General features: G+C 45.9%; 1 pseudogene; it reads right to left on the minus strand.

Annotated features, from left to right (window-relative positions):
* LOC123996744 overlaps positions 1–25,418 on the minus strand; it is an 82,649-nt pseudogene continuing 57,231 nt past the window's right edge.

Raw genomic sequence — 25,418 nt, forward strand, 5'->3', positions numbered from 1 at the left:
AATGTAGAACAAGTCAAGGGGTCTGAATACTTTCCAGATGCACTGTATATGTAACACCTATCCCTGACCTTATCCATATACTGTAGCTCAGGCGTGGACTCAAAACCAACCTTTTTACTAGCAGCAATAACCCTAGCTTTGGTCCAGGGAGTTTCATGCCTTCTTTAAGACGCATGTAACGCTCTGGACCAGAGCTACAATAATCCTGACATTGACCCCAGTCACCCTGCACCTTTGACAGTCTTCTAAGCGTCAAACTATAACCATAGCCTTAGAGCCAAGTCTGTAATGAGATAAACAGCCACACACTACATTGATTTCTCTATCCATGTGAAATCTTTGAAGTCTCTCTTTCATGACTCACAGCAGAAGAATGTCATATGAGGTGAAATCACTTTAATAAACTGAAGTTGTCTCTGTCTCAAACTGCACCCATAGGGCTCTGGTCAAAAGCAGTGCACTATATAAGGAAAAGGGTGCCATTTGGGACGCAACCCTAGTGTTGTGTAAGGGTGGCCCTCGATAACTATTTTAGCCATTAAGGCAGCACTCCTAAGTCCAACAGAAGTGAACAGACATTCCTTTTGGAATAGAAACTCCAGCTTTCAGCAGACTTCAGCCTCTCCCGGCTTCTCCTGTTTCTCTCTACAGAGGTGAGATAAATTGAGTCCCTGTTGGACTGGTGTTATGGTGCCACAGCTGTCTAACCTGTCTGAGCCACAGCTCTCTCTAACTAACCTGATCTAACTTGCAGACCAAATGGTTGGGTTGGACTCTCCCTCCTGGCTGAAGGCAATACAAGCTTGGTAACACCTCTGACTCATTACAAAAAAGCTATAGTTACAACGCAATAGTAACCATGGCAAAACAAATTTCCGCACACACACACACACACACACACACACACACACACACACACACACACACACACACACACACACACACACACACACACACACACACACACACACACACACACACACACACACACACACACACACACACACACACACACACACAGAGTTGAGATGGTCAGTGATCTGTTCCCAGGATACTGTTCTGTTGTTGTCTCCAACGTCTCCAACGTGTGGAACATAGAACATTCCCTGTCCTTGGCCTTTTCTCCACAAATATCCTGCAAGAACCCACCCAAGAAAGCAGCAGACCTGGGTTAGGATGCTATTCGAAACCATCTCAACTATTTTATCATGCTTGATTGATCTTCCCTGACTTAATGGACCAATAGAATAGTCAAAAAATCTGCAAAACCTACCGAACTGGCACTCCAGGGAAGCTAGAGCAAACGCTGATAGACTGAAAGATTTCTAATAGTATTTGAACCCAGCTCACAACACAATGATGACTCAGCCCCACCAGTTACATTGACTATGTTTACCAGCACTCTCTCATAAACACTGACTGTTTGTTGATGCCACTTAGTAGGACAAGAAAAGCTGAGATGATCTTTCTGATAAGGTGTATCCACTACTGGAATACATGGATGGGTGGGTGGAAAACGTATAAACACAAACATATACTGTATCTAAACAACATGACATTAGAAAACAACACTGTTTGACAGCTGTGTTGCAATATCAAATAGATGCTTTTTAAATGCAAAAACAAGTTTAGGGAAGACAACAGTAGATATAATATTCAATTAAACATAAAAAACAGGAATATATAAACACATTTCATTATCTCTCTCCAGTTGTTTGCATTTCATAAAATGACAAGGGACAGAGTTATAATCTGCTTTATTTCATTTGTCAAACCATCTTGATGCACGACGCTCCATAGTGTAGTGACTGTGTGTCAGTGGAGGCTGCTGAGGGGAGGACGGCTCATAGTAATGACTGAATGGAGTCAATGGAATGGTATCAGGCATATGGTTTCCATGTGGTTGAAACAATTCCAGCCATTACTATGTGCCGTCCTCCCATCAGCAGCCTCCACTGCCGTGGATGAGCGATGAGAAATTCAAGTGCTTTGGCTTGTGCATATGAGTAGAAAATAAGAGAATATGTGGCTGAACAGAGAACGGTGGTTAAGACACCATATATTATTGCTTAACAAATTACAATCCATTTTGGCAAAAATGAACAAAGAAATAAAACAAGACATTTAAAATTGATAAACCTCAATTGTTTAAACAACAACTGACAGTAGTAACACTGATTATGTTTGCAGGCCATGCAGACTTGAAATAAAGTATGCATCCCAAATGGCACCCTATTCCCTATATAGTGCACAATGTTTGACCAGAGCCCTATAGACAAATACAACAGCATTAAGACCAGAGTAACAGTCTGAGACGTGATCCAGGACAGATGAGTGTTTGGGAAGCACACTGATGAACTGAGGACGACACAAAGCTCAGTGCTTCTGTGAAAATAAAACATGTTTATCCAGTGAGGGGGGTCGGTCCCTTCTCACCCCCCATTTCTATTCCTTTGTTCTTTGCAGAGGGGAACAAAGTAATCTCTCAAGGTAAATCATTTTAAAAAAGACAGAGAGAAACAAAGTAATCTCTCAAGGTAAATCATTTTTAAAAAGACAGAGAGAAACAAAGTAATCTCTCTTGGTAAATCATTTAAAAACATATCTTAAAGGGGGGAAGGAAGGTGTGGAGGGCTTCTAAACCATGAGCACCGGCCCTTCCGTCCACTTCCAGATACATTAGAAGCAGAATATGTATGTGCATTATTTGCTACCTGTCTGGAAACCTATTCGACTGAGCCCAGATTGAGGGCAATGCTGCCATTACAAGAGATGAAAATAAATATATAACAGTGATGAGTACGTGGTGACAGAATACATTCAGGTATACTGTAGAAGTATGAGTAGAGGCATGTCCTTTATCCTTCTCCAGAGGTATTCTTGGCACAACCCATTATGTCCAGATTGTCAGTCCATCTTTTCATCAAACTGTAATGTCACACTGCAGCAAACCCTGAAAGAGAATAGTGTGTAGCTCTCAGTGTTCCTAGAGAGTTCTAGCTCTCGGTTTTCTAGAGAATTCTAGAATGTTGTAGTTCTATCTCTCCAGTGTAGTGCAGGGATTATGTCTTTTACCACGGTTCTCCTCTGTCAGAGCGAGAAACCCTTCAGAACCCTTCACCAGCCTTCTTTCCTGAATACAGTATGGCTCAGCCAGGGTTAGGGTTAGGTTGGGGGAACAGAGCAGGACTTCACAATGCTGCTTCCGTGTTTCTCCTCTATCTCTCTCTCTGTGACCTGGGATTGGCTGGATGTTGTCATCAGCATCCTGAGCCACAGATCCCATTGGTCAAGTCCTGTATAACCCCAGCCTTCACCAGCTTAATCAGGAACTCCTTCTCCTTAGAAATGTTGTGAGTCCAGGACTGTGAATAGGAGACAGACAGGGAGGAGAGGTGTGGAGAGGGGGGGATGGAGGGAGGATAGAGGAGTACAAAGGAGAGAATGGTAGAGGAGAGGAGATGCAGAATAACAGGAGTGGGAGTGGACAGAGGAACAGAGGAAAACGGTGGGTACTTTACAGGAGATGCAGGTAAAAAGTCACATTCTTTGGGAAGGGAGGCAGGGAGGATGTCAAAGCTGTTGCGTCCACATTTCTTTACTTTCAACTTTTGATCACAGAGATCAGTGGAGGTAAATGCCAGAGGTAGAATAGTAACATAAAAGAAGACCTAAAGTAAACAGACTATTGAGGTTGACAGTGAAACTATTGTCTTTTTAAAGGAGCTTTCTTCACTTACGGAGCTGCCCCTTAAATACAGGGGATGAGAGGGAGAGACACTACCAGACGACTGACTGTACAATGTGGGACACTAAACGTGGGGTGTAAACCACTTTTATTGTGGGCTGTTAGATACAAAAGATAAGAGACAGAAAGAGATAACTGCTTTCTTGTCATGGCTTTACAAGCGAAATGTGAAAACCATTCACCGCTCAAAATAGCAACGTCTGTGGTCAAAGATCTGAGGTTGGGGATGCCGGTATATGACGGAAATTTATGGTGGGGAAACTAGTGTCATTACAGACTTGTTCAAAACACCTGTAGTATCAACCACGACCACTACTTTACAGGAGCGACCCATCCCTAAGAGCTGTTGTCATGCAGTTCAAAGGCAATATCTATAGCGTGTCTGGTCTCAAACCCCACCCTTTACCTCACTATCCTATATAACTGCCATACGTGTTCCATTGTTTACAGGACACGTTATCTGTAGAACCATGCTTAAAAGAGAGTGCTGAAGGCTAGACTGGCTATCTCAGGTAGAGTTGGTTCATGTTTGGAGCCTGTAGGGACAGCTGAGTGACTGACAGCTCAGAAGACGAGGAGGGGATTGACTAGGGCTCCACATGCATGACTCTCTCTCGCTCTCTTTCTCTCTCTCTCAGCGCTTCACACTCCCTCCTCCCCCCCCCCTCTCTCTCTCTCTCTCTCTCTCTCTCTCTCTCTCTCTCCCCCTCTCTCTCTCTCTCTCTCTCTCTCTCTCTCTCTCTCTCTCTCTCTCTCTCTCTCTCTCTCTCTCTCTCTCTCTCTCTCTCAGCGCTTCACACTCCCTCCTCCCCACCCTCTCTCTCTCTCTCTCTCTCTCTCTCATCGCTTCACACTCCCTCCTCCCCACCCAGGGCTTCCCTCTAAAGAGTTAGGAAATCCTTCAGGCAGAGATTAGACAGACGGAACAAAACACACCTAAGCATAATATGTTAGAAGAATGCAGGATTCCAGGCACTTGATTTCTCAATAATATCTATAGGATATTTGTTCAGTCTTGCTTCATTTGGTCTTAGTGACTAATGCTGGTGTCATTATGAGGAGACTACGGTGATAGATGATTGAACAGTTTTATCTGTTCAGGACATGGCTGTGTGTGATCCATTCAGAGGGAGCTTAGCCTGCTGGACCGAGCCGTTCTACAGGCACAGACCCAAAGGTCTTTGAGTGTGAGGCCCAGTCGTCTTGGATTGACAGCTTCACACTGGCCCTGGACTGGGTCACCCATAGAGAGAATACTGTACTACCACAGCTCTCAATTATACATGCAAGGGGGTTGGAGGAGGGGCTGAGACAGGTTTGTGTCGCTGCAAATGGAAGAGAGCACACACTGACACCTGGTTGGGGAGTCGTGTGTATGTGCTGGGGGTGATCACATGTCAGCCATGGAGGGACCAGACCAGCCCCTCTGGGCTCTGACATACCTTAGTAAAGAGTGATTTATGACCAGGCAGAGAGCTGTGTACATAATGAAGGGATCAGATGGACCTTCCAGACACTGGGACAAGTGTCTTTGTCCCAAGTGGGCACTAGATTCCCTATATAGTGCACTACTTTTGAGCAGGGCCCTTAGGGGTCTGGTAAAAGGTAGTGTACTGTAGGGAACAAGGTGTCACTTGGGACACACTTGCTATTGTGCTTGTGGTCCTGCCCCCTCTTCAAACACCAGCACCCACAGGCTCCTCTACACCTGACTTCCGTTACCCATCTAACTCCTCATCTAACTCCTCATCTTACTCCACATCTTACTCCACACTACCCATCTTACTCCACATCTTACTCCACACACTACCCATCTTACTCCACATCTTACTCCACACCCTACTCCATACCCTACTCCACATACTACTCCACATCCTACTCAACACCCTACTCCACATCCTACTCCACACCCTACTCCACATACTACTCCACATCCTACTCCACACCCTACTCCACATCCTACTCCACATCCTACTCCACATACTACTCAACATACTACTCAACACCCTACTCCACATACTACTCCACACCCTACTCCACACCCTACTCCACACACTACTCCACATCCTACTCCACACGCTACTCCACATGCTACTCCACATGCTACTCCACATCCTACTCCACATGCTACTCCACATGCTACTCCACACACTACTCCACATGCTACTCCACATGCTACTCCACATACTACTCCACATCCTACTCCACACACTACTCCACATGCTACTCCACATACTATTCCACATCCTACTCCACACACTACTCCACACGCTACTCAACACGCTACTCCACATGCTACTCCACATACTACTCCACATCCTACTCCACACACTACTCCACACGCTACTCCACATGCTACTCCACATCCTACTCCACATCTCGCCTCCCGTGTGGTGGTGGGAACTGGGAAGTAACACGATGAACATTAGAGAGAAACCACAGGACTCTTGGAGAAGGGTATTAAATAAGGAGAGAAAGGTCAGTGTAAACTTCCCCTGCAGAGAAGTAAACTAGCCAAGCTAAACAGAGAGGATGTTGGTAGACAGTTTAAAGGGAGACAGAGACACACGCTTAGCAGGGAATGCTAACATACCAACACAGCCCTGGCTGTATGGTTCATAGCTGTTGACTTTGAGTGGGCGGATGGATGGATGGATGTTCCTGTTCTGTTCCGGTAACTAAAAGTTCAGAGAACAGACGATACCACGGCAGCACACAATCAGGTGACATACAAGGTTGTCTGTGTCTCTTTCAGATCAACCTAACTCTTTCATAAACCATCCCTTTCACAACTTAACCCTTTCAAAATCGAAACTTGTCATAACGCTTTCACAAACTTTGTAGGATAGCCTTCTGGAATGAGGGATTGAATGACTCACTTCAGGAATGAATCACTGCAACCAAGGATGAGATAAAGATCTTTATAGTATTCATGACATGAACAACTGTGATTCCCTACAAGGTTGTCTATCTGTATCTTTCAGGTCAACCTACCCCTTTCACAGAGACTAACACCTCACCTCACACAAGTCTAAGTCTGCGTGAGTGGACTTAAAGCAGATCTGAGTCTCTCTAGATATAGCCAAACATCCATCCGACACCTGTTCACTACACAGTAAAGTCTCTAGAAAGAATGACTCGGGTTTCATTGGAAATAGTTTAGAATTACAGTGCATGGTTGAAATATTCAGGTCAGTTTGTCGTCTCTAAATGTCCCTCCTGTTTTACAAGACGTTTATAAACACTTCTCTTAATGGAGTCATTTTGACATTGGCACCAAACTAAGCCATCAGTTCTTCTCACTTTGATGCAGTATGGAGTGTGTGTGTGTGTGTGCGCGCGCGCGTGTGTGTGAACATGTAGGTGAGCGGTGAGTTGCTGGGTAAGGATGACAAACCTCATCCATAGTTACCCATCAGACTGACAGCATACAGTACACATGCCCCTCTTTCAGCTTCCATTATTTGAACAGGGCTCTGCTAAAAACCTAAACAAACCTTCTGCTTTAGGTCAGTGTGACCTCATGGTCAGATGAAGGCATTGTTTTACAATTTACATGACATTTTTGTTCCATGATGTGTGTGTCAAGGCCCCAATCTGAACCTTAAGAGTGGTAAATGGCTGGCGTCAGTCAGTGGTACCTCTTTGATGGCCGCCATCCTGATCTTCTCATAGTAGTGTAGGGGGCGTGAGGGGTGCTCATGTCATAGCCAAATCCAGCCACGGCTACCTCATCACAGTTATGGAGGGCCATTGTTATGGCAACCGTCCCCAGGGTGGGAATATTCTGGAAAACACAGAAGAGAAGACAAATATTCCCTGAAACAGGACAGAATGCCAGTAGAACTATTGGAGGAATAGAACATGGGGTAACTAAAGGGACATGTAAAAGGTTACCAAAACAGAACACATGGAATGGAACTTTGAAAGACCTAGTCATGGCACATTTAGATTAAGGAAACAATGGCAATTTATTTTGTTAACAGAGCTGGTGAGAGAAAGGAAAACGTCCTCTCTCTCTTCCCCCGTCACTCTCTCACTCTCCCTCTCTCTCCCACTCTCTGTGCTGCTTGAACTTCTGCTGCTTGAGATAGCTGGACATCCCGGTAGGAACGAAGTGAACTTATCAGCTGTCTGGGTGTTTGAGGGAGTTGCTGCAGGTGTATCTGTGGTGCTGAAGGTCTCCACTCTCCTTCTGACAGACACACTGTGGCAGACCCTGTGTCAGGCTGTAGGCAGCAGGTCAACAGCCCTGTGGCCAGGCAGGCTAATACCGAAAGGCTTATCAGTGTAGCTCTGTGTATGACAGACATGGCTAATCCTGCTAGCATAGCAGCGGGCGTACTGCATGGTGGCTGATTAAAACCAACCACCTCTAGCCTCTACAGTACATCTCCAGCCTAGGTCCATGCTCCCTCCATGGCCCTCTATAGGTGTGGATGTTACAACAAGGAAGGGTATCTTCTCTAGCAGCTATTGAAAAGCTACTGGTTGATAAAAAGGTCCAACTAGCTCTAGCCTCTACAGTACATCTCCAGCTCAGTTCGATGCTTCTCAAGTCCTTGCTCTCTCTACGTCTCTCAGCCACGTCTCTCTACTGGGTGTGGATGAACAGGACTGTATTGTGTACACACTGTTCTGCTGTTCACTAGTATTCGCGTCTTGATTATTAATGCCTCAATTCACACTTCCATGACAACATTCCGTCAGGAGGGGGTATCACAAACTACACAATTCTGAGCTTGATTTTGATGCCCCCTTGCAGCATAGCTCTTAAAGATTTAAGGACATCAATGAACACAATTTGTGTACATTATCTTTGAATTCCTGAGATTGGAGGCATGGCATTGGCCCATATTAGTTCCAGTAGTGCTGACATCCAAACGGGACTCTAACAATAAACAGTAAACAGTATTAGTTTGTGTTCTGACTCATTGCTGCTGAGACATCTGGAGCGCCCAGAGCAGAGCAGAGCCAACTAAGGCACCTGGAGGGGCTGTTGTATGTCTGTAGTGTGTTAGGGTACGCTGAAAACAGGACAGAAGGGTTCTGGTTCTGAAATGGTTCTTCCTGAGCTCTTGGAGAACTCTTGCACGATAAAGAACCGTTCAGTTCAGTGGGGTGTTCTTGACGTGGCATCTACGGTTCTTCATAATTCTAAAAGGTTCTTGAATGTATGGAAGCCTGCAGATGGGTCCCTTTCATAGCACACAGCAAACTGGTCAGTGTTACTTGTTCTGATTTTTCAGTGTAACATTTCTAGTGTTGATTCAAGAGTTAAATTAACACTCAGTGGTGTAAATTAACCCCAATGTTGGTGTTAAGTTATCAGAGTTGAACCGAAAACCACGCCCATCATTATCATATTTCCCAACATGCTCTAATACAGGTTGATCTTCCGAATTGTCTGTTTCAATATCTATGTATTTGCAGGTACATTGATCAACTAATGAATCTTATGCTACTCAAATATGTGACCCGTTTCAAGAAGGTAGGCAGGCGTATGTCGCATGTCACTACCTCACAGGAGAGGCATTTGAACGTTTTATTTTTTTAATCAAAATGTGTTTTTTGGAAGAAATGCCTTCTGGAACATGTGTGCCTTAATAACAAATGTGTATGCCATCTGTAAATACGAATAAATTATGAGCTTAGTTGGTTAAGCCACATAAAAATACAGGAACCTTCCCACTAGCCATGATTGGCTGAGATAATGGATGGGCTGGACATGCCGAGAGATGATTTCGGATTGGGTTCGCCATGTAGCATGCTTCTGTCTATAACATGAGCTGCTCAGGATGTGTGGATAATCCTTTCGACCTTTGTTTAAAAAAAACGGAAAAAGTTTTGCTACTCCGCTCAACATTGCTGCCCTGAAGTTAATAGCGCTATCAGGGGGAAAAAGCTATGATGGACTACTTTCTGGAGGACGATCGTGCCATGCTTACTCTCCCTGACTCTTAAAATGAATCAGACAATGAGGAAATCCCCGATTTAGGTAAAAACATTTTAATTGAACCAGAAATTGTAGTCCTCTGATGACGGTGTCGTTGTCATGGAAGAAGTTGACTGAGTTTTGAAATCAGAGTGGATCGCCCGGTGGAAGCAGAGAGGTGATTGCCAAATAAGGAGAGAGTCCAAAAGAGAACAGTAGGCTGTTGTATGAAACACCTGTCTCTGGATGACATCTTCAACTAAGGGCAACCATGGTATCCAAGACAAGTAGGGAGAGGCGTTCATCTATGTATACGAGTAAGAGTCTAGCTACATTTTCAGATATTATACATTTATAATTTGGTCAGAAAGTCATTTTCATTGCAAGATAAAGCATACTTGTCAGGACCCGGTTACGAACCCGGGTCTCCGGAGTGAGAAACAGTCACTTAACCAACTGAGCCACGAATAGTCGGCAGAACCCAGAAGATGAGGCAGACACAGCAGTACTCGAGACGGTGTATTTAATGAAGTAAAAAGTGAAGTTCTTCAGGAAAACATGTAACTTCACAACCTCAAAATGAATCCTACAAGAACAAAGGTAATCCTCCAAGACAAAAAAGGTAAATCCACAAGGTGGAAGGTAAAGCACAAAAAGCCTCAAAAGATACTCAAAAAACAAACAAACAAGAACAAAAAACAGAATTCCACAAGAGAGTCCACCGGGATCAACAAGAGTTCTCAGAGTACTAGGGCTGGGTGCTAACATACAAACACAGAGCAAAGAACAGAGGAAAACAAAGGGTTTAAATACAATCAGGGGAAACGAGGCACAGGTGCAAATAATAATGGGGATCAAGGGAAAACAAAAGGTCAAAAGGCACAATGGGGGCATCTAGCGACCAAAAACCGGAACAACCCTGGCCAAATCCTGACAGAATCCCCCCCCTTGGAACGGCTCCTGCCGTTCCTACCAGCTCTCTCAGGGTGGAGGGCCCTGAACTGACGAATGAGGTCAGGGTCCAGTATGTCTTTGGCAGGAACCCAGGAGCGCTCCTCGGGACCATAGCCTTCCCAGTCCACCAGATACTGCCAGGACCGCTGCACCCGGCGGGAATCCAGTATCCGATGGACGGTATAAGCCGGCTGGCCTCCAATGACACGAGGCGGTGGGGGAGGTCTGTCTGCCGGGACAAGGGGAGAAAAAACAACAGGTTTTAATAAGGAAATGTGAAACGTGGGATTAATCTTAAGGGATCTGGGTAAGTGTAGGCGATAAGAAACTGGGTTAACTCTCCTGGCAACCTTAAAGGGACCGATGTATTTAAAGGGACCGATGTAGTGGTAAGTCTCTTGTGGAGAGCCAGACTCTCTGGCCGGGGCGCAGGGTAGGCCCGGAACGGCGACGTCTGTTGGCTTGTTGTTGGTACCTCTGTGAGGAACGCATAAGATTAAGACGGGTCTTCCTCCACATAAGCCGACAGCGTCTGACGAACTTCAAGGCTGAAGGCACTCTGACTTCTGCCTCCTGGTCCGGGAACAATGGAGGGGCATAGCCAAACTGACACTCGTGCGGGGACATACCAGTGGAGGAGGAGCGCAAGGTGTTGTGCGCGTATTCGGCCCAAACAATGAAGGACGACCATGTGGACGGGTTGTTACGAGTCATACATCGGAGGGTGGTTTCCAGCTCTTGATTCATCCTCTCAGTTTGGCCGTTGGACTCCGGATGGTACCCTGAAGATAGACTGGCAGAAGCCCCCATGAGTTGGCAGAAGGCCTTCCAAAACCTAGAGGCGAACTGGGGACCTCTGTCAGAAACCATATCTTGAGGAATGCCGAAGACTTGGAACACATGATTAATTACCAACTCAGCCGTTTCCTTGGCAGAAGGTAACTTAGTCAGAGGGACGAACCTGGCCACCTTTGAAAACCTGTCGATAATGACTAGGATAGTAGTATTGCCATGGGATGGAGGAAGGCCAGTAATGAAGTCCAACGAGATATGGGACCAAGGTCTGTGGGGAACAGGTAAAGGGTGAAGGAGTCCTTGCGGGCGGAGGTGAGAAGATTTGCCCTGGCTGCACACGGGGCAGGCATTGACGAAAGTGGCAACGTCTTCTCTTATGGTAGGCCACCAGAACTTACGCTGGATGAACTCCAAGGTGCGACCTACGCCCGGGTGACAGGTGAGGCGAGAGGAGTGCCCCCACAGAAGGACCTGAGTCCTCACTGCCTTGGGGACAAACAACCGATTGGCACGACCTCCTTTCGGGTCCGGTTCAATAGCTTGAGCTCGTCTCACGGTATCCTCAACTTGCCACGAGATCGGAGCCACGATCTTAGCAGCAGGAAGGACAGGCATGTCCGTGTCATCTCGAATGGCAGGAGCGTAGACTCGGGACAGGGCATCCGGTTTGAGATTCTTCGACCCGGGCCGATAGGTGAGGATAAACTGGAATCGATTGAAGAAAAGAGACCATCTAGCTTGTCTAGAGTTCAACCGCTTCGCCTGCCGGATATACTCCAGATTTTTGTGGTCCGTAAGCACTTGAAACGGGTGAGAAGCCCCCTCGAGCCAGTGTCTCCATTCCTTCAATGCCATCTTAACCGCTAGGAGTTCACGATCCCCCACATCGTAGTTCCTCTCAGCCGGGGTAAGCCGGTGTGAGAAGAAAGCGCACGGATGAAGCTTCTTGTCTTCACCCCTATGAGACAGGACAGCTCCAACACCAACCTCTGAGGCGTCTACCTCCACCACAAACGGTTCATCCGTAGTCGGTAGTATCAGGATGTGAGCAGAGAGGACGCGCTGCTTGAGTCCTTGGAAGGCCGTCTCAGCTTCTCTTCCCCACAAAAACCTTGCATTGCCACCCTTGGTTAAAGCTGAGAGAGGGGCTGCCACCAAGCTGAAGTTCTTGATGAACTTGCGGTAAAAGTTAGTGAAGCCCAGAAAATGCTGAACTTCCTTAACGGATTTGGGGGTGGGCCAATCCGCTGCCGCCCCTACCTTCCTGGGTTCCATTTGGACTCGACCGGGTTCCACTACAAATCCCAGGAATTGTACTCGGGATGAATGGAATTCACATTTTTCCGGCTTAACGTACAGATGGCTGTCTAGGAGGCGTTTGAGTACTTGTCTGACATGATTAGTGTGTTCTTGAAGAGAGCTCGAAAAGATGAGGATGTCATCCAAGTAAACGAACACAAATATGTTAAGCATATCCCTAAGGACATCGTTTATGAGCGCTTGGAACACCGCTGGGGCGTTGGTCAGGCCGAAGGGCATCACCAAGTATTCATAGTGACCAGTAGGCGTGTTGAAAGCGGTCTTCCACTCGTCACCAGGTCTGATCCGCACAAGATGGTATGCGTTCCGCAGGTCAAGCTTAGTGAAAACAACTGCTTCCTGGAGCAGCTCGAAGGCTGTGGCCATAAGGGGTAGCGGGTAACGGTTATGGACGGTTATGGCATTGAGTCCCCGGTAGTCGATGCAAGGACGTAATCCACCGTCTTTCTTGGCCACAAAGAAAAACCCTGCTCCCGCCGGGGAGGTGGATGGACGCATGAGGCCTGCTTCCAGAGCGTCCTTGATGTAGGTATCCATAGCAGCTCGTTCGAGTGGAGATAGGGAAAAGATCCGACCCCTGGGAGGGCAAGTGCCCGGAAACAGTTCGATGGGGCAATCATAAGGTCTATGGGGTGGTAGCATGGTGGCCCTCTGTTTGCTAAATACCAGTTTGAGGCCATGGTAACACTCGGGAACTCGGGTCAGGTCGATGGATTCTAAAGACTCGGGAGTACAACTCGGGGAATTCGGGAAAATACATGTAGCTTGGCACGTAGGACCCCACTGCTTGATAGTGCCCACAGACCAGTCGATGTGAGGGTTATGGCTGTGAAGCCAGGGGTATCCAAGGACGAGAGGGAACTCGGAACAGGAGATCAAATGAAAGTTCATCGATTCCTGGTGTTGTGAAACTGAAAGTCGCAAGGAGGTAGTGACATGAGTGACAAGTCCAGATCCCAAAGGGCTTCCATCCAATGTAGTAACCCTCATGGGGTTACTTAGAGGTTCAGAGGGAACGCCATTCTCCTTCGCCCGGACACCATCCATGAAGTTACCTGCGGCTCCAGAGTCTACCAAGGCTTGAAGGTGAAGCTTGTGGTTGTCCCAGGAAAGGGTGACTGGAATGAGCAGACGGGAGTTGGACGGATGGGAGGAGGTTATGTTTCCCGTTACAGTTCCCCCCGGTCTGTACGGGACAGAGCGTTTCCCTGGAGCCCGGGACACGTGGAACGGAAATGGCCCGGTTTGCCGCAATATAGACAGCGTCGCTCCCTCATCCGGCGGTCTCTCTCAGCCTGGGAGATGCGTCCAATCTGCATGGGTTCCGGTGGAGCCAGCGAGGATAAAGGTGGGGACTCGGAGCTGGGACTGATAGCGGCTAGAGGTCTACGGTTGAGTTCTCTCTCTCTCAGACGCTGGTCAATGCGTGAGGCCAACTTGATCAGGGACTCGAGATTGTCCGGTGGTTCCCGAGTGGCCAGTTCATCTTGGATAGTGTCGGAAAGGCCTTTCAGAAAGCACACCGTGAGCGCCTCGTTGTTCCAGCCACTCGCTGCTGCCACCGTGCGGAACTGGATGGCATAGTCCGTCACGCTGCGCCGACCTTGGTGGAGAGTCAGGAGCTGTTTGGCTGAGTCAGGACCACTGCTTGGGCCTTGAAACACTCGTTTGAATTCCTCAGCAAAGGCAGAGTAGCTGGCACAGCAGGAACTATGGGCATCCCACACAGCAGTAGCCCAGGCCAGGGCTTTTTCCGACAGCAGGGTGATGATATATGCGATCTTAGACCGGTCGGTGGGGAACGACGAGGGTTGCAGCTCGAAGGAGAGAGAACACAATATCAAATATGTAACTGAAATCGTTAAAGCAAGAAGTCCTTATACTTTCTTGTATTATGTACTTCGTCTTGTTTTAGGATGCAGATATGGATAGCAGCCATTTTACGGGCTCCTGACCTGTTTTGTGTGTTTTTCTATGTTGATCGTAATTTTTTTTAACATAATAATTCCGCCATAATTTCCTATGACGGAAAACAGCAGTGAGTTGCCCATTCTCTCACCCCTCTCCCCATCTGTCCGTTGTTGTGAGGCAGGCCGATGAACCTGAAGGCAGCCTCCTGGATGAAGTAAGGGTTGAGGATCCTCATCTCACTGGGCTCCCTGGGGACATGACGGGCCACAGACTTCCAGAACCCTTCTGTGCTACGCTATGAGAGACAGAGAGATAAATATAGAGGGGTGTAGGGAGGGGAGAGTGAGAGAGAGAGAGAGTGAGAAATATAAAGGTTAGTGTAATTGTAGCATGGAAAAATGGCCCCTAGCCATAATAATAAATTAAGAAATCAGTAAAACATTTACTACTTTCAATAACAATGTGATCGCTCTCTGTAACAATGTGATCTCTCTCTCCTAAAGCACAACTCTTCTTGCTCTCAGACTCAACTGTTGCATATCAAATACCAGGGAGCTCAGAGCACCTAAACATCTCTTCTCATCAGACCTGTGTTGAAATACTATTTGAAATCCTTTAAAATACTTTGAGCAATTGCTCTAGCCTGCCTGGTGCCAGATGGGTGGGGTTTTCAGTTTGGGGACGATTCTATTAGTCCATTAAGCCAGGCAAGCTTAATCAAGCACTTGAGTGGGTTGAGTCACTGATGTGATCTTCCTGTCTGGGTTGGCACCCCCCCCCGTGGCGGAGATCTTTGTGGGCTATACTCGGCCTTGTCTCAGTGTGGTAAGTTGGTGGTTGAAGATATCCCTCTCGTGGTGTGGGGGCTGTGCTTAGGCAAAGTTGGTGGGATTATATCCTTCCTGTTTGGCCCTGTCCGGGGGTATCATCGGATGGGGCCACAGTGTCTCCAGACCCCTCCTGTCTCAGCCTCCAGTATTTATGTTGCAGTAGTTAATGTGTCGGGGGCTAGGGTCAGTTTGTTATATCTGGAGTACTTCTCCTGTCTTATCCAGTGTCCTGTGTGAATTTAAGTGTGCTCTCTCTAATTCTCTTTCTTTCTCTCTCTCGGAGGACCTGATCCCAAGGACCATGCCTCAGGACTACCTGGCATGATGACTCCTTGCTTTCCCCAGTCCACCTGGCCTTGCTGCTGCTCCAGTTTCAACTGTTCTGCCTGTGATTATTATTATTTGACCATGCTGGTCATTTATTAACATTTGAACATCTTGGCCATGTTCTTTTATAATCTCCACCTGGCACAGCCAGAAGAGGAATGGCCATCTCTCATGGCCGGGTTCCTCTCTAGGTTTCTTCCTAGGTTTTGACCTTTCTAGGGAGTTTTTCCTAGCCACCGTGCTTCTACACCTGCATTGCTTGCTGTTTGGGGTTTTAGGCTGGGTTTCTGTACAGCACTTTGAGATATCAGCTGATGTACAAAGGGCTATATAAATACATTTGATTTGATAAAGTATTTTAAATGATTTATAATAGTATTTTCTGGCTCACAGTGGTGTAGTGCTGCCTGGAGAAGTGGGTATACTCACATAAAAAACATCCAAAGGAAAGGCGCACTGTGTGAAAAGCTCCATGACAAAGAGTGACATGCACTCTGAATGACTTTAACATGATAAATCCCATATTGGTCTTTCACAGTCAGGTCAACCCCAGCTGTACTGTGAAAGTCGGCTAATAGTAGGCCTACTATTGAAACAGTTCAACTGAGTCAGGAATTCACAGCATTAGATTTCCCACAATTTTTTCAGGTTTTTGTTCCCAAAGTCACACATTTTTTAGAAAAACAACAAAATGGTATGTTCTAAGTCCATAACAATGCTTAAACCACAAGTGTGCAGGCACCGAGCATTATTGTTTAATTAGCCGTGTTTCTGTAGCACATGAGATGGAGTTTGCAAAATAAATGGCCACTGGATTAATGCAAATATTCATGATATCATTCTGACAGGTACGTAGGCATAGGCTACTTTGTAGCTAGTTACCATTGAAAACAGAAGGTTTCTGGGAATGCCTTTCCATCTACCAGAAGACAGTTAGGTCTATCATTAGCATTGCAATATTTTTCCTGTTCCTTAATTGTTTGAAACCTGGAAATTTGACTTCATATTATAAGGCATGTCTTACCTTGCTTCAATGTAGCCTAGAGTCAAAATCCCACCTTAGAAACATGGAGACAATTATTTTGCATAAAGACTTGCTCATATGAGTTCTGCTCTATTGGTTTTATTTCTACTTTCTTTCTGTGTCTAACAACCAAAGACATTATCCTAGTCATATGAGCAACGCATGATAGTTGTTGCATCTTTAAATCCCCCTCTTTCTAACATGTATTTCCATCTCTGTCCATGAAACCGTTTGCGTGTGCGGTGCGCATTTTAGAACAGTGAAGAAATAATAGTTCATCAACATTTTAAGCTAAACATTCTGATCTGTTCCATCAGCCCTATTAATTGATACAGCGTATACCTCCACTACACTACTTTGATACGTATCAGTGGAGATTAAGGAGTGAAGGCCCAAGGCCCACTGAAAAATAATTGGGTATAAGGCATATACCTACGTATACCCTCCACTACACTACTGCTGCCTCATGATTAGTTGTGCATTCCTCTCTTCAGCTGAGAAACTGACAAAGTGAGAGCTGACGCTTAGCAGTTGGTCAGTGGATTTTAACACAAGTCACCTGTACAAACAGACCAGAGCGATGCCTTTGATATTTCCAAATAAAGAGTGACTATAAAATATGGCCAAGTGGCTTTGAGGCGGATTTGGCTGTGTGCCCAGGACAAGCCCAGACACATCCCACCTCTCTGTCAGACAGGTTCTGAATAAAGGGCCTCTCTGGTTCTGACAGGGCAACAACATCACAGCAAAGGACACATAAAGCCAAGCCCAGGGACACATAAAGCCAGGCCCAGGGACACAGTCCCCACTGTAGTAAAACTAAAAACATGTGATCTCAGGTTTCACCTGGTCGTTCTGAGAGGGAATAGTGATGGAAGATGCTGTAATAAATAAAGAATATGACACCTATACATAATTATTGGGAATTGGCTTTATTTGAGTTATTATACAGTATATTGTGAAAGGTTCCTATTCATATTCAACTTGCTGCCATCAACACAGTGTACAAACGGTGAATGTTGTTGTTATGTGGAGCCTGTCACGTCAGTCACACAGACAGTGTTCCAGATCCTAGTCCATTGTAGCAAGATCTCAAGCTGGGTCTGGGGCAGGGGGAGATCAGATTCAGAGTGTTTAATAGTCACATGTAGAGGGTCACAAGTGTGATTGCAGAGTACACTTAAAATCTTGGGCTTTGAGCTTCAACATGCAGGACGAAATAAAATAATGAAAATGGTAAAATATTATATATATATATAGAAATAGCACTATATACATAATAACAAATGCAGCAGTGATGAATAATACAATTTCCATTAGGGTGGAGGCAGAGTAAAGACTGTTGGGGGGGTTGGGGGAGTGACCATAGGGGGAGCTGCATGACCAGTGAAATAAAAAAAATACAAATGAGTTTGTGTGGATGTCCATAGGGGGAGTAGCAGGGGGAGGGTGGAGCAGGTAGCTGACTAGTGGTGGCTATTCAGCAGCCTGATGGTCTGATGGTAGAAACTATTGGCCAGTCTTTCAGTTTTTGCCATGATGCTCCTGTACTGCCTGCATCTGTGTGATTGAAGTGGGGAGAACAGGGCATGGCTTGGGTGGCTGGGGTCATTGATGATCTTCTTGGCCTTCCTGCGACACCTGGTGTTGTAGATGTCCTGGTGGGCAGACAGTGTGCAGCCAATGGTGCTTTCGGCTGCACGTATCACCCTCTGAAAAGCCTTGCTATCCGCGGCGGTGGAGTTGCTGTACCAGGCTGTGAGGCAGCCTGACAGTATGCTGTCGATGGTGCTCCTGTAGAACACTGTGAGGGCCCTCGTGGACAGGACACATTTCTTCAGCATCCTGAGATTGAAGAGTAGCTGTCGTGCCTTAGTCACTATGGTGTCTGTGTGGTTAGACCATTTCAGCTACTCTGAGATGTGTAAGCCGAGGAATTTGAAGTTATTGACCGTCTCTATGGCGGCCCTGTTGATGAGGATGGGGGCTTGTCCAGCCTGGTTCCTCCTGAAGTTCACAATCAGCTCTTTTGTTTTGCTAACGTTAAGGGAGAGGTTGTTTACCTGGCACCACACCATCAGAGTGCCTACCTTCTCCCTGTCTCGTCATGGTTGGAACTCAGGCCTACTACTGTCGAGTCGTCAGCAAACTTGGTGATGGAGTTGGAATTGTGTGAGGCCACCAAGCACCAGCTCATAGCCTAGCATCCTGGGGTGGGAGGACGTACAGGAAATCAGGGCTGTTTTCTGTGAGGTTCCTCTCCTGCACCAAGCAGAGACTGTATACTTCATAAAGGTGTTGCAGAGAACCCCAGACCAGTTCATGGAGCCCTGTGAAATTTACGGGCCACGTGGGGTTCCTTTTACGGGCTAGGGGTTTATAAAAGACAAGTAAAGAACACCTCACAGCACAGGCCATGTATCATATATTTTTATATTTTGTCAAAAAGAGAGATTTGTTGCCCTTCCATGTAGGCCTAGGTACCGCACGCTAAGATAACTAACTTGGCAATCTAACCCAACACAGAAGTAACGTCATCTCCATGAAGCTACAGCTACAGAAGCATTGTTTTGGTTTTTCCTTCAAAGGGAGAATGTTCTGGAGTAGATAAAAGCCAGCTGAACGTCTGTTTATCCAATAGGAATAATATTTTCTTTGATTCCTTTTGACAAAACCCATCCCATTCCATGAGTCATGTCAAGCCTCCAACCACAAATAAATACCATGGCTAATTGGCCTCGGCTGGCACGAACCTAACCCATACTTTATTTTTCCCATTTCCGTGGTAGAGATTCTAGAATTAAGAAGAGAAGTGTCAGAACTCGAATGCTTTTGACGAGAGCCCTGGTCAAAAGTAGTGCCCTAAATAGGGAATGCAGTGCCATTTGGGACGCAGAACCCGTCTGTGGTTTCCCTGGTAATAAAGAAGTGATAAAGTGTGAGGAAATTACCGATATCAGAAACAGATGGAAACCAAACGAAGCACAAAACAACCGTCTCACTCTCTGACATGTGGCTAGTAATTCCCCTACCCCTAAGATTCTAAGTCTTTGGGGGGGGGGGGGTCCAAAAAGTCTATTCCTTTTTTCATTTATTTTTTACCGGTTTGTACTGGGTTACCTTCAAATGAGTCTCATGAGCAAAACAGAGAACACATTTCTATTTGTGAGAGTCTCGGGGTGGGGTCATAGTTCCTAGCCCAAATCGTTTGTACCCCACAAACATTTTCATGGGAAGACTGATTTTTGGGATGTCTCCTGGTCTGACAAACACAGTTGTAACTCTGCCACCTGCCACCGCGGAAGCAGAAGGCCGACATCAGCGGATGTGTTACATTGAGACGCAGCCAATGCACAACAGAAGTCTCTAACTGAAACAGATGGATTCTGATGGTGATTTTTGTATTATGCCAATAAGATTTCTGCACGGGCATGGTCATAAACTCTAGGCGAAAAGACTACATAAGAACAACAGCATGATCAGATGAGTCACGGTATGACAACAAACTACTCTTAGATAAGATTTCAGATACACTGTATATACAAAAGTATTTGGACACCCCTTCAAATGAGTGGATTTGGTTATTTCAGCGACACCCGTTGCTGACAGGTGTATAAAATCAGCCACAAACCATGCAATCTCCATAGAGAAACATTGACAGTAGAATGGTCTTACTCAAGAGCTCAGTGTCTTTTAACGTGGCACCGTCATAGGATGCAACCTTTGCAACAGTCGGTCAACTGTAAGTGATGTTACTGTGAAGAGGAAACGTTTAGGAGCAACAACGACTCAGCAGTGAAGTGGTAGGCCACACAAGCTCACAGAACAGGACTACCGAGTGTGAAGCGCGTAAAAATAGTCTGTCCTCGGTTGCAGCACTCACTACCAAACTGCCTCTGGAAGCAACGTCAGCACAATAACTGTTCGTAGGGAGCTTCATGGAATGGTTTTCCACGGCTGAGCACCAGCACACAAACCTAAGATCACCATGTGCAATGCCAAGCGTCGGCTGGAGTAGTGTAAACCTCGCTGCCATTGGACTCTGGAGCAGTGGAAACGTGTTCTCTGGAGTGATGAATCACGCTTCACCACCTGGCAGTCTAACGGACCAATCTGGGTTTGGCGGATGTCAGGATAACACTACGGGCCAGTGTGTGGAATAAAGGTGGTGGAGTAAAGGTGGTCCAGAGTTTTTCTCCTCTGATTGCACATTTAACATGCTGATAGAAATTTGATAGGCCAGCTACATATAATATATAAGCACCTAATGCAAACAGGCCCAATTTGTTTCCCAAACTCTCTTAGAACTGGGTGACATCGCAATATTATTGGTGGGTGATTTTAACCAGATTCTAGACAAGGATCTGGACAGGTCTCAGCCTAGAAATAGTCTGGAGAGTAAATCAGCAGTTGCAATAAGACTACCAGCTAGGGATTTAGGCTTAAATTATATTTCAAGCTCAATAAACCCAGGTGGGAGGGACTATTATTTCTTTCTCCCAACCACAATGTTTACACTGGGGATGATTACTTCCTAATCTCACAGTTGCTAGTGGATATCTCTCTCAGGTCTACAATAGGTAATATAGTCATTTAGGACCATGCTCCAGTGTTCAGATGCCTTTCCCAGTTTTTACAGACTCCGAGGAGCTGCATATGGTGCTTGAACAGGACACTGTTAAAATATAGCATATTCATCTAAATGAATAGTGATTAGATGTCTCCTTTTGAGCAAACTAACAAGAGATAGGAAAGTACTATCTCAAATTGAGGGGGAGGATTATATCTTATGCTTCATTCAAGAAAAGGACTGCCAATCTCCACCCCAACGAACTACAATGTGAGTTTCAGCTGCTTGACACTTCATACTCCCAAAACAAGAGACACAACTATGTTAAACAAGAATATTGCTACTAAATATAAGCTTAATAGATTATATCATTAAAAAAAGCTTGATAATTCACTTTTCCACATTAATCAATCTTATTGGGAGATGGGTGAAAAACCTGGCCGCTTGCTGACATACAGACTGAAGCAGCAAAACAGTAGGAACCATATAGCTGGCATACGGTTGCAAAAGTGTACAATTTCTACCTCGTCAAAGCAGATAAATGAGGAGTTTAGAGGCTTCTACAACACCCTTTATATATCACAGAGCACCCTGGACAAACAAAAGTTTGATAGCTTTTTTGCAGACCTGAATCTACCACAACTCTCAGATAAGGATAGAGATGATTTATATGCACCGCTTAAGGTTGAAGAGATCTCTCATGTTATCAATAATACGCCTTCTAACAAGTCTCCTGGGTTAGATGGCCTCCCTTCTGACTTTTATATAAAGTGTCAGACAATTATTACTCCAATTTTGATAGAGTTATGTAATGATGCATATAAAGTTGCATCTTTACTCTCTTCCATGCATACAGCAATTATCTCTTTTATCCACAAAAAAGGGAAAGATCCACTTGATCCGAGTGGATATTAGCAGATTTCTCTTATTAATTATGATGAAAAGATCTTAGCAAAGGTGCATTCAAACAGATTGTCTACGCTCATTGGTAGTATCATCAACCTGGATCAGACTGGCTTTATCCCCCACCCTTATAGCTCAGATAACCTTTGAAGGCTGATCAACATATAGTGTGCTGGCCAGGACTCAAGCGCTCCAACAATTGCTTTGTCATTAGATGTTACCAAGGCCTTTGACTGTGTGGAATGGGGCTACCTTTTTGAATCTCTTACATGATTCTTATGCCTACGTTTTAACAAATGGTCTCATATCAACTCTTTCCAGTTACATGTCGCTCTCGCTGCTGGTGATTCTCTGATCCACCTCTACGCAGACAACACCATTCTGTATACCTCTGGCCCTTCTTTGGACACCTCCAGATGAGCTTCAATGCCAAAGAACTCTCCTTCCGTGGCCTCCAACTGCTCTTAAATGCAAGTAAAACTAAATGCTTCAACCGATCACTGTCCGCACCTGCCTGCCCGTCCAGGATCACTACTCTGGACGGTCCTGACTTATAATAATAATAATATATAATAATATATGCCCAGGATCACTACAGTCTGTGCATACATTCTACGTATGGGTGGTCCTGACCCTGGCGTTAGAACATACCAACTGGACAACTACACATACATAGGTGTCTGGCTAGACTGGCTAGACTGTAAACTCTCCTTCCAGACTCACATTAAATACTCTCCAATCCAAAATTAAATCTAGAATTGGCTTCCTATTTCATAACAAGCATCCTTCACTCATGCTGCCAAACATACTCTAGTAAAACTGAACATCCTACTGATCCTCGACTTCGGCAATGTCATTTACAAAATAGCCTCCAACACTCTTCTCAACAAATTGGATGTAGTCTATCACAGTGCCATCCGTTTTGTTACCAAAGCCCCATATATTACCCACCACTGCAACCTGTAATTACTTCGCCACCATGTCCTATTTATTGCCTTACCTCTCTTATCTTACCTCATTTGCACTCACTGTATATAGACTGTTCTTTTTTTCTACTGTATTTTTGACTGTATGTTTGTTTATTCCATGTGTAACTCTGTGTTGTACATTTACATTACATTACATTTTGTATGACTTACAAATTGATCGAACTGCTGTGCTCTATCTTGGCCAGGTCACAGTTGTAAATGAGAACTTGTTCTCAACTAGCCTACCTGGTTAAATAAAGGTGAAATAAATGTTTTTTTATTTTTTATCTTTGAGTGGATTCCAGGCCACACTCTTTGAGTGGCCTTTGATGCATTCTCACATATGTGTAATACAACTGTTAGCCCCAACCCGTTCAATGCCATTTTTGGGGTACTTTTCCGAGACCAGAATGCTACCACGCATCGCATTTGCCTCGCTGCTAGCTCGCCGCTAAGTCCTCTTTCACTGGAAGTCTGCAAAGCTGCCTTCCTTTATGCAGTGGGTTAAGGAAGTGATGTCATCTCTGTCTCTGGAGAAGGTCAGGTACACTGTGCTTGGGTCCCAACAGAAGTTTGACTTAACCTGGGCTCCATTAATACAATATGTGGAGAGCCTGTCTTTTACTTAGTGGAACTTGCATATTTTGGTAAGCTGTCATGTCTGTTTTGGTGGTCATTTGTGCTGATATGAATTTTATTGAACTTTTTCCATGGTTTTTGTTTATTTTACTGTTTTTCTGTTTGTTTCTGTCCTATTTAATTGACTTTAATAGTATATATTTGTATGATGCCTTGGTTGGTGGGTGGATTGGAGGGAGGGTGGATTAGAGGGTGGATTGGAGGAAGAGAGGGTGGATTGGAGGCTGGGGTGGGTGGATTGGAGGGAGGGAGGGAGGTTGGGTGGATTGGAGGGAGGGGTGGGTGGGTGGATTGGAGGGCGGGAGGAAGGGTGGATTGGAGGGAGGGGTGGGTGGATTGGAGGGAGGGAGGGTTGATTGGAGGGAGGGAGGGTGGATTGGAGGGAGGGAGTGTGGATTGGAGGGAGGGAGGGTGGATTGGAGGGAGGGGTGGGTGGATTGGAGGGAGAGAGGGTGGATTGGAGGGAAGGGTGGGTGGATTGGAGGGAGGGTGGATTGGAGAGAGGGGTGGGTGGATTGGAGGGAGGGAGGGTGGATTGGAGGGAGGGGTGGGTGGATTGGAGGGAGGGAGGGTGGATTGGAGGGAGGGGTGGGTGGATTGGAGGGAGGGAGGGTGGATTGGAGGGAGGGGTGGGTGGATTGGAGGGAGGAGGGTGGATTGGAGGGAGGGAGGGTGGATTGGAGGGAGGGAGGGTGGATTGGAGGGAGGGGTGGGTGGATTGGAGGGAGGGAGGGTGGATTGGAGGGAGGGAGGGTGGATTGGAGGGAAGGGTGGGTGGGAGGGAGGGGTGGGTGGATTGGAGGGATGGGTGGGTGGATTGGAGGGAGGGGTGGGTGGATTGGAGGGAGGGGTGGGTGGATTGGAGGGAGGGGTGGGTGGATTGGAGGGAGGGAGGGGTGGGTGGATTGGAGGGAGGGGTGGGTGGATTGGAGGGAGGGGTGGGTGGATTGGAGGGAGGGAGGGTGGGAGGGCAGGATGGATGGATGTAAGATTTAGGGGTTGAGGTTGTACTGTTTTTGTTCTCATATTGGAATGTATCTGAAGTCAGCTGTTAATGTAGTGTAGCAGTGGTGCTATTATTTATTATTATTTAATTTAAAAAATGATATTGTTTTTGGTGTGTCTGATATCATTATCTGGTTTTATATTATGTTTATAATAGTCTGTATTTGTCATATCATGTATTTTTTGTTGTTAATAAATTGTTCATTAAAATAATGAAGAAAGCATTACCATGACGAGAGGTACCGAGAGGAGAGGGATAGGCGAGGGGCATTAAAAACACAGATGAAAAACCAGAAAAGCAAAAAGACCCTGCTGTATCAATATAACCCTGTCCATTAGGGTAATTAGCTAAGGCTCAAGGAGCATTCCTGATGGGCTGTGTAGGACCAGTTACTGGGATACCTGGCCTGGGACCGAGATGTGCTACCACACAACACAGTAGGCAGGTATGTTGGTCTTGCTGCAGTTAAAAACAACACATCGCTGGTA

This window comes from Oncorhynchus gorbuscha, linkage group LG15 (genome assembly GCF_021184085.1).
Source record: "Oncorhynchus gorbuscha isolate QuinsamMale2020 ecotype Even-year linkage group LG15, OgorEven_v1.0, whole genome shotgun sequence".
NCBI lineage: Eukaryota > Metazoa > Chordata > Actinopteri > Salmoniformes > Salmonidae > Oncorhynchus > Oncorhynchus gorbuscha.